A 10159-nucleotide genomic window follows, 5' to 3' on the forward strand; every position below is an offset into this window, starting at 1 on the left:
ACAGTTTACAAAGAGAATGTGAATGTGGGAAAATTCGTATATCAACTTTGGCTTCTGTTAGATTAAAGCTACAGCAGGTTTTATTTCAGTGGGGTTGACTGGATGACCCTTGGGGTCCCTTCCCAGCCCTAGAATTCTATGCTAGTTGCTTAGAAATGCTCAAGGCCTTTGGAGGCCTTCTTATCTCACCAGCTGCGTTCCTGCTGAAGGAGGAGGGGCAGGAAGCCCCCGCCTTTTTAATGAATCAGCAGAAAAACAAGTAGCCTGCGGAAGAAATCCAGCTCAGACCAGTTTTGCAGTTCGGTTGTGCTGAAGCAGCTACAGATGTTACATTCGGATTTGCGGGCACACGTGCTAAACCCTGTCTGTGGTGCCTACCCCTTTTCCCAAATGATAACACAAGAGACCAGAGTATGGGTTCAAATTGGCCACAACGTTATTGAACTTCAGAAGTGGGAAACTTGGCACAGGCCTTGGCAGTTAACCCTCTGGCTGAGGATATGCAGGCAGTTGAGGCCCAGTGAGAGGGGACTGCAAAGCGCAAACTTACACAGCATGCCATTCCACTGACCTCGTCCGGGGAGTTTGACCTACATGCCGCCGCTCTAGGGCCAGGGGCTCCCGGTTTGCCCTTTAACGGGCCCTGCACGCGCCGCCGCATGGGGAGGGAGCATGAATGCATCCCCCCCCCCAACTTGATATTAGACTAAAGGATACCTTGCCAAGGCCTAAAACCGCCAAAGTTGTGACGAAATTGCTACGGGGAAGGCGAAACCTGCCAATGCAGGGAAAATTCCTTCCCGGTTCTGAATACAGCAACCATCTTACGACCGCAGCATCGCCCGCTGACCTGGAACGCAAAATATTAGCCTGTAAAGAAGAAATCATTAAATTGAAGAACGCCAACCGAAGCTGAAATTAAAAGGCAAGAAATATTAATTGAGGGAGGGTGGGTGGGTGGGTGATCCCAGAAGGAAGAACAGCAAAAGAGGCTTGAGCCCAGGGGTCAGCCTCTTTTCTTTTGGCCTTAGGCCCACCCCCGGCCGACCGTCCATTGTCCTCCCTGGCCGAGGGCGGGTCAAAGGCCAGCTCAAGCAGGTGGGTGGCACCTGCCCAGGTGAGCCTCGCTTGGTGCTGCAAACCCCGCCCACCTGTGGGGAAGGGAGGGCGGATATTGTACATGGGATTTGCTTTGCTGAACTGCATAAGAGCGCTTTGGACAATAATGCAAGCAAGCCACCTTACTTTTCGGAACGAGCCAAGGTTTGGGGTTCTATTTAGCTAAACCAAACCTGTCTTGTGCCTTCCTCTTGTGAGTCTGTTTCGCTTTCTCTAAGACAGGGGTTGTCAACCTGGTCCCTACCGCCCAATAGTGGGCATTTCAGGATTCTAGGTGGGTGGTAGAGGGTTCTACAACACAAGCTGAATCCTCCTTCCATCGAGCACTGGTGGGCGGAAAGGAAATTTTACCATCAGGAAAGATGCATTAGTGGGTAGGTATAAAAAGGTTGACTATTCCTGCTCTAGGAGGACATTTGGATTCCTTCCAGGGACAGAACACTCCCTTGATGACTGTAAAATAATAATAATACAGTCATACCTCAGGTTAAGCATTTTCGGGTTGCGCTCCGCGGCGACCCGGAAGTAATGGAGCGTGTTACTTCCGGGTTTCGCCACTCGCGCATGTACAGACACTCAAAATGATGTCACGCGCATGTGCGGAAGCGGCAAATCGCGGCCCGCAGGTGCGGGTTGCGTTCGCTTCCGGATGCCAACGGGGCTCCGGAACGGATCCCATTCGCATCCAGAGGTACCACTGTAATAACAATAACAACAATAATAATACAGACTATGTAATGAGGAAGTGGGTGGAGTCTAAGGTCAGAGGAAGGGGGTTGTTAAACCAGAGCAGCTGAATGGCTCACATGTAACGCCTGGCAACTAAGCAGACCTTTGCAAGACCTAAGTAGCTTTGGAAGTGGCGATCAGCAATGCTGAACCTGATCTGTGAGGGAGCTCCAACCAGAAACAGCATCTTTTCCCCTCAGCTCTTGGCAAATACATCCGAGGGCACGGAGGAAGATGCAGGCAGCTAGCTCGTTCCCAGTGAAGACTTGGCCACCAAAGACGGTGAACAGGATGTGGCGATCCAGCCAGACTCTTGGTCCTTTAGCCTCGGGCCTTGCTGAAAGAGATGCAGCCTCTCTCGCCACCCTGAAGTGCCCTTGGCGAGAGGTGAAGGAGGGTGTCTGCTCCAGCTGTTTTTGCTGCTCACAAGCCAGCTGTCTGCTTGTGTGCATGGAGTCTGTTGAAAAATGCATGTGGTGGTTCAGTGGGGGACTCTCTGGACCAGTTGCCATGGATACCAAGGACGGAGATTCCTCCCTCATCACCGTTTGTGCTTCGAGAGAAAGGCCACTTCCTCACTGAGGTGACAAACACTGTAACCGCAGCGTTTTCTACCGAGCCCTTCAACTGTCCAAATGCTCCTTTGTGTGTGCTGAAGGGGAGCCTTTTACTATAGTTTTTGAACCTTGCACTTTTAAAGTAATATACAAACAAGTGAAAACAGGACATTGGAACATGGTTTGACACCTGAAGGTCGCATTTGCACTACCCATTTAAAGCATGTGGCTTCCCTCAAAGAATCCTGGGACCTGTAGTTTGCTCAGGGTGCCGGGAATAGTAGCCTTGCAAAGGGGCAAACTATAGTTCCCAGGATTTTTTTAGGGGGAAACAGTTCAAAAGCACATCAAAGTGCAAGTAGATAAATAGGTACCGCCCCGGCGAGAAGGTAAACGGCGTTTCCGTGCGCTGCTCTGGTTCGCCAGAAGCGGCTTAGTCATGCTGGCCACATGACCCGGAAGCTGTACGCCGGCTCCCTCGGCCAGTAAAGCGAGATGAGCGCCGCAACCCCAGAGTTGTCTGCAACTGGACCTAATGGTCAGGGGTCCCTTTACCTTTACCTTAATGTGCATTAAAGGGATCGTGTGTATGGGACTAAAGGATTAATGCATATGTGCTGGGTTGCCACCTACTGTGCATCAGTCTCAATAGAAGCTGAACGAAACCTCATGTTTCTGTTCTTCACACTCAAGCTGCTAGCTTGCCCACTCAGGCAGGGTGTGAAAATGGGTAGTACATTGCTGCAAAGTGGGGGACGGCGTCCCCTTCCAGGGTCAACGCATAATGTGCACATGGCTGATCTGTAGTGCACACCAAGTGCTCCTTTGCAAGAAACAGCAACAACCCCACGCATAGAAATCTAGTGTGCCCAGGAGGAGAGTTGGCTCTTTCCCTGATGTGCTGGCTTTCTAGGGGCAGGGAATTGGTTGGAGTGGAGGAGCCTGAAGTCAGAGAAGGTAAAGCCCAGGCCCAGATTCCTTACTGCAGGAAAGGCTAGGCTAGAGAAAAAGAGAGAGAGAGAAATATATATTATTAAATATTGTTATTCATCATTAGGTCCAGTTGTGGCCGACTCTTGGGTTGCGGCGCTCATCTCGCTTTATTGGCTGAGGGAGCTGGCGTACAGCTTCCGGGTCATGTGGCCAGCATGACTAAGCCGCTTCTGGCGAACCAGAGCAGCGCACAGAAACACTTTGAGGTGCTTTTGAACTGCTAGGTTGGCAGGAGCAGGGACCGAACAATGGGAGCTCACCCCATCGCGGGGATTCAAACCGCCGACCTTCTGATCAGCAAGCCCTAGGCTCTGTGGTTTAACCCACAGCACTACCCGCGTCCCATTCATTATTGAATAGGACGTACCTATTTTCATCAGAGAAACGTTGGAGGGTTTGGGCTAGCGAGGGGTGTGACCTGGGGGTTTGTCACTAAGGAAGAATCTCAAGGGGCAAGGAGAGAGGCACCCCTGTCCGAAGCGAATAAGAACAGCCGCCATCCCATTTCCCACACTGCTACTCTTCTACAGATGGCGAAATGACGAGAACATGTCAACGCATCAATTCTTCCTTCCTTGCCATAATCAAACTAATGACATCTCCCACATCTGCCAGCCTCTCTAGAACATGTTTCTAGGCCACTGAGGAGGCTTCCCTGGTGAATCAATCCTGGAGACGCGAAATTTGCTGTTTCCCTTTGAAACGCCTTAGCGGAAAGGCACACTCCAAAAGTGCTTCCCTGGGCCCCGTTCTCTCCCTGCCCCCCCTCCAAGGGCCCTGCGCATTTGCCCTCAAACATGGAAACTCCATTACCAAAGTACGCAGTTGGCACAGAGTGGTGTGACCTTTATAGATGCCAACAAGGTTGTGGTACTGTGGCTGATTCACATTATGCTGGAGGGAGGTTAATTGGAAGAGGGGGAGGGGGAGCAGAGGGGAACAGACCCCCGCCCCAGAGACACTACGCAATCATTTGCAGCCAGCTTCTGCCAGGCTGAAGCTTGCAAGCTGCATGAACAGTCTTCGTAATACTAAAAAAAAAAGGGGGGGTCCTTTTCCTGTTAGTCAAAAATCGTAAGACGACCCAGATGGTTGCCAAATTCTGTGTACGGATCTGTAGGCGCAGACCATCCCCCGACTCAAACTAGTTCATTAAGAAAATCCCCAAACTCAGTTCCATGGGTGATTCTGGGTCATCTCTCTGCGGTAGCTTATCTTAAAGTTTTAAGTGTCTATACGCTTATCGCATTTATAAATGTTAAATTTATTGTTGTACATTGCTTTAAATGTTTGTTTTCCTTCTGGGATTGTACCCCCAAGTGTGTTTTATAAGGTGGTCTCTGACCGTAATATTCTATCTATCTATCTATCTATCTATATCTATCTATCTATCTATCTATCTAAAAAGGGGGGGGGATAAGCCACTCTCACCCTCCTGGAGATTCAGGCCTTCCTCCTGCCACCTGGATGGGGTGAGATAAAACTGGAGACTTCAGGTCAGTCTTGGGGATCTGGCCACCCTGATTGTGTTGAGGGCCCCCAGTGGACTTGTAATCTGGTGAACCGGGTTCGCATCTCCACTCCTCCATATGCAGCTGCTGGGTGACCTTGGGCCAGTCACACTTCTCTGAAGTCTCTCAGCCCCACTCACCTCACAGAGTGTTTGTTGTGGGGGAGGAAGGGAAAGGAGAATGTTAGCCGCTTTGAGACTCCTTCGGGTAGTGATAAAGCGGGATATCAAATCCAAACTCTTCTTCTTCTTCCTCTCTCTCTCTCTCTCTCTCTCTCTCTCTCTCTCTCTCTCTCTGTGTGTGTGTGTGTGTGTCTCAAACACACGGAGGGAAATTTGCAGGAGAAGCACCAGACAAAAATATTGGGGTGCGGGGAATCACATCCCAAGGCCAAACTGTGTTCAGGGGAGAGATCTGCCTGCGCAGTCTGCGAGGACTGTGTGGAAGGAGCTGTCCTGGCCTCTCAGCCTCAACATGGACTCCTGCCCTGCTCTTGGATCTGCTGTTTGGAGAAGAGACTTCAGGGAAGGAACTGCTCTTTATCAAGGGCCAGAAGAAAACACAATAAGGGTGCAAACAAAACATAATAAGGGTGGGGTTGGAGGAAGGACGCGGTGGAGAGAGGAGGAGGAGGAGGAGGAGGAGGAGGACAACATTTGTATTCCTTGCAATGTCCCCACCACTTCTTTTATTAGACTTGACTCATCATCCAGCTCCCGCTTCCCCTGCTAAATGCTCGTCTCACTCTCGGGCGATTGTGAATTATTAAAGCCAGGGATGCTGAATCATCAGAGCACCGTGGTTGGCGGGAAAAGGATACAAATGAGTGTATATCGCACACTCAGAGAGAGTCAGCGGTGACTGGTGGCTGTTGAGACTGGTAGGGCAGAAGGCGGGGAGGCCAACAGTAGGTGGTGCTAGAGCTCCCTGTTGAGTTCTACAGTGGCAACACTTGAGTCTGTGTACACATTACTCTGGCTCCAGTGCGTTCCTGTTGCTGGTATGCGATGCCATGTACACATGACATGAGCCACAATGTGTATCTATGCCATAGTTTCTTGAGAATTGTTGTTAAAATAAAATACTACCCTTCATCCCTAGATCTCAGGGTGGTTCACAACATAAAATTACAATATACAAAACACAAAATACATAATAAAAACAAACCAAGAATTTCCCCCCTCCCACAACACATTTAAAAGGGCTGGTTGAAGAGAAGCGTTCTCTCCTGGTACCTAAAGATGTATAATGAAGGCACCAGCTGAACCTCCCTGGGGAGAGCATTCCACAAATGAGGAGCCACTGCAGAAAAGGCCCCGCTCTCGGGTTGCCAACCTCAACATGGAGAAGGTACACAAAGAAGAGCCTCACAGGGTGATCTCATGGTCTGGGTGGGTTCACATGGAGAGAGTCGGTCCTTGAGGCATTGCGGTCCTCTTGACCCGCTTGAAGCATTTCCCCCTCAAACCAGCTTCCACCTGGTTTGAAAACACACACCGCAGTCGCTTCCCAGGTGCGGATATTTGAGACAGCTGTTGCGCTTGCACAGATATCAGCAGATGTCGTACCAGAACTCCAGGGAATGAACCGGGGACCTTCTACAGGCAAGGCAGATGTTCTGCGGCTGAACTATGGGCCTTCTCCAAAAAAAGGGGACGTGGGATACTGCCTTAAAGGTAAAGGTAAAGGGACCCCTGACCATTAGGTCCAGTGGTGACCAACTCTGGGGTTGCAGCGCTCATCTCGCTTTATTGGCCGAGGGAGCCGGCGTACAGCTTCCGGGTCATGTGGCCAGCATGACTAAGCCGCTTCTGGCGAACCAGAGCAGCGCACGGAAACGCCGTTTACCTTCCCGCCGGAGCCGTACATATGGGGATTCAAACTGCCAGCCTTCTGATTGGCAAGTCCTAGGCTCTGTAGTTTAACCCACAGCGCCACCCGCGTCCCACGGGATACTGCCTTAAAAAGCATCAAACCATTGGCCCATCAAACTAAACACTGCCTACACTGACTGGCAACAGTTCTCCGGGGTTTCAGGCAGGGGGCATTCCCAGCTCCACCTGGCGACGACAAGGGTTGAACCTGGGATTTTCTGTGTGCAAAGCAGGTGAGTTAGAGGCCGCCTCTCGGTTCCTGCAGCTGACTACAGACAAAGCCATTAGTCCAGCTAACTAGGAGAGCGCTGTCTTCTCTTCCAGCTCCCCCACCCCCCTGTGCAGCCTGCCTTTCTGTTCCATAGGCTCTTCACGCATGGACAGGCATTCTGGCCCAGAGCATCACGCCTGGCTAGAACAGAAGAGCAAATGCCAGACGCCATCTGCATGGCTGCCCTTGCGCCTGCCTTTCCTGACCTCCCGACTTTCCGATGAGGGAGGGGAGCTGTTTGAATGGGGTGGGGAGGGGGGCGAGCAGGGAAGGAACTTGAGAAACACGGCTGTTGACCTTGCTATTGAAACCAAAGGGAACCTTCAAATATTCCGCAAAACATTGCCATTGTGTAATATTTCCATTTGGGGGAAAAATACCATGGTATGCAGGATTTGAAGTATAGCAAAAGATGAGAATCTGTAGTTTAACCATTTGGAATTAACGTATATAATGGATGATGATGCTGATTATACCCTGCCCATCTGGCTGGGTTTACCCAGCCACTCTGGGCGGCTTCCAGCACATATAAAAACATCGTAAAATGTCAAACATTAAAACAAAAGCCCTTCCCATTACAGGGCTGCCTTCAGATGTCTTCTGAAAGTTGTGTAGTTCTTTTATCTCCTTGACATCTGGTGGATAAAATGTAAGCAACATAGCAGCTTTATCAGGGAATAAAACAACACCATGGAAGGTTGGATTGGAAATCAACGGATAGGAGAGATTTGTTTTTTTTAAAAAATAAATTTTTATTAATTTTCCAACACATATTAAATAACAATACAAGACAATACAAAAACAAACACACATATAAACATGTATAATTTCTTAACCTTCTTTTCCTTAAACCTTCTTTCAGCGACTTCCCCATACCTCCTTTTTCTGCATCCTTGTTTTAAATTTTTCCAGCAACCTCTAATTTTATTTACTTATGGCACTTCCTTTAAATCCTTTTTCCCATGTCCAATTGTTTATCGCTGCAATTCTATTTTGCATTACTCAAAACATTTTAACACTCATTAATTTTACAACAGTTCTTAAGGTAAACTTTAAATTTCTTCCAATCTTCTTCCACCGTCTCTTTCCCTTGGTCTCGGATTCTGCCGAGGGCGATCTGGCTGCGACATCTGTCACCCCATTGATCGCCAGGGTTGATTCGGCTGATCTGGCTGGCTAGGCGGGTGTCCCCTTCCTCCCTCACCGCTCCATGTGCGTCCCTCCCGAAGCTGCGCGCTCGGTGGAAGAGGACGACCATCCCAGATAGAAGGAGTGTACCGTTCTTCGGTCAAGGGTATACGATAGCTGCGCTCCCCTGCTAGAACCTCCAAACAAGCTCAAGGTCCGGATAGGAGAGATTTGTTGTGATTGTGTTTTAAAAGAATTTGTAAAATTTGAAAATTTAATTTTAAAAAACTTTAATTTAAAAAAAAATTAATTAAAAAAAATGAAACCAAAAGAAACGAGGAATGTAAAATGTCGGCACTGTAGTGCTGATGGAGACAGCTTCTCTTGGACTGGGTGGGACTGTGCTGTGGGTTTATTGATTTATTCAAATTTACTGCATTTACAAACTGCTTCTTATTGTGACATACCACCCCAATCTCCAAGCAGTGAGAAACTCCAGCAGTTCCAGCACTTGCCCAGGGTTCAGTTTCCTTGGAACAAGAGGAGACTGTGACACATTTGGGATAGGTAGATAGATATACATACAACCTGAGCGTAGGGTGGCACAGCATTAACACCTCAGCAGATCTTGCTGTTCCATTGGTCACAGTTTTAGATCCAGGACAGAGTGAAGCACAGTCTTTCTGTCTGCAGCTTCTAGCATTCCACTTTTCAGCTCTCACACACAACGCTGGCAAGTTCATGAAGCAGGGCGGGGGGGTGGAAGCCCACTGAGTTGGTTTATGGCAACAGAGCGACTTCTTTGGGGATGTTAAATCGTGGCACTTAACTAGCCAGCCGCTAACTTGATAATGGACCAGGTTTGGCAAGCTTGCTTTCGTATATTGGAAGAGGACCCCAGATGATATCCAGACTGAGCCCCAACCTCACCCGCAAAACACATAACAATCATTTTTTATTTTTGAAAAATCTCAAAGATGTGTACACAGCATAAAAACGGGGTCAAGAATATTGTTAAAACTAAAACAGAAATACAGCATGAAACATTGAAAACAGTAGTGTAAAAATATATAAAAGCTTGCAAAATGGGCGTTCATATGAATTTATATTAAAAAAAATATTTTGGGCCCGGCAAAGCTTGGGCAAAGAAGATTGCAAAATTGAAGAAATCACAGCTAGCTAAATGCAGGAATCACATTCATATGCATCACAGCTTTTGAAGAACTAGAGTCCACTTCATCAGATGCATTATTATTAAATTTTGGTAATGCTTTCATGAAGAAATGGACATTTCTTCTTGTGAACTGCCCTGGGGTGTATTTGTATGAAGGTGTGTAGATGCTTTCGATAAACTAAATGAAAACAAAGACCAGGCTGTTCATCTGGGCGGCTTCTTGGCTGATGTGTTCTTGTGTCCTGCCTAACCCCCCACTCCAGCAGCCAGCCCCCTCCCCAGGCATCCATCAGGCCTTGTTTGTGGGTTAAGCCCTGACTGACCTAAATGGAGCCTGCTTTGAATTTGGCTGGTTTCAGTCTAGCTCCCCCTCTCCACGCATTCCTCTTCCTGGCCAAACCCTAGGTGGTTTGGGGGCAGAGTGGAGTGCAATGTCTTCCAGTCGCCTGCTCAGTCAGGAAGGCTTCGTGTTTGTAAACAAGACAGCACGCAAAATGGTATATGAGTGGCAGGGAAGCACACTGAGAGATTAAATGCATTGTTCTGCTGTCATGGTGTGTGTGTGTGCGTGTGTGTGTGTGTGTTAGGGATGCATGACCATGTCAATTTTTGTTTCAGTTTCTCCTTTCTCCAATCAGTTTTCCACATTTCCACATAAAAGCATCTGGAGTCAACTAAACACACAGTCCCTCCTCCTGCCAACTAAACACACGGTCCCTGCCCCTGCCAACCTAGGAGTTCGAAAGCACATCAAAGTGCAAGTAGATAAATAGGTACCGCTCCAGCGGAAAGGTAAACGGCGT

Source organism: Podarcis raffonei, chromosome 16 (genome assembly GCF_027172205.1).
Source record: "Podarcis raffonei isolate rPodRaf1 chromosome 16, rPodRaf1.pri, whole genome shotgun sequence".
Taxonomy (NCBI): Eukaryota; Metazoa; Chordata; class Lepidosauria; order Squamata; family Lacertidae; genus Podarcis; species Podarcis raffonei.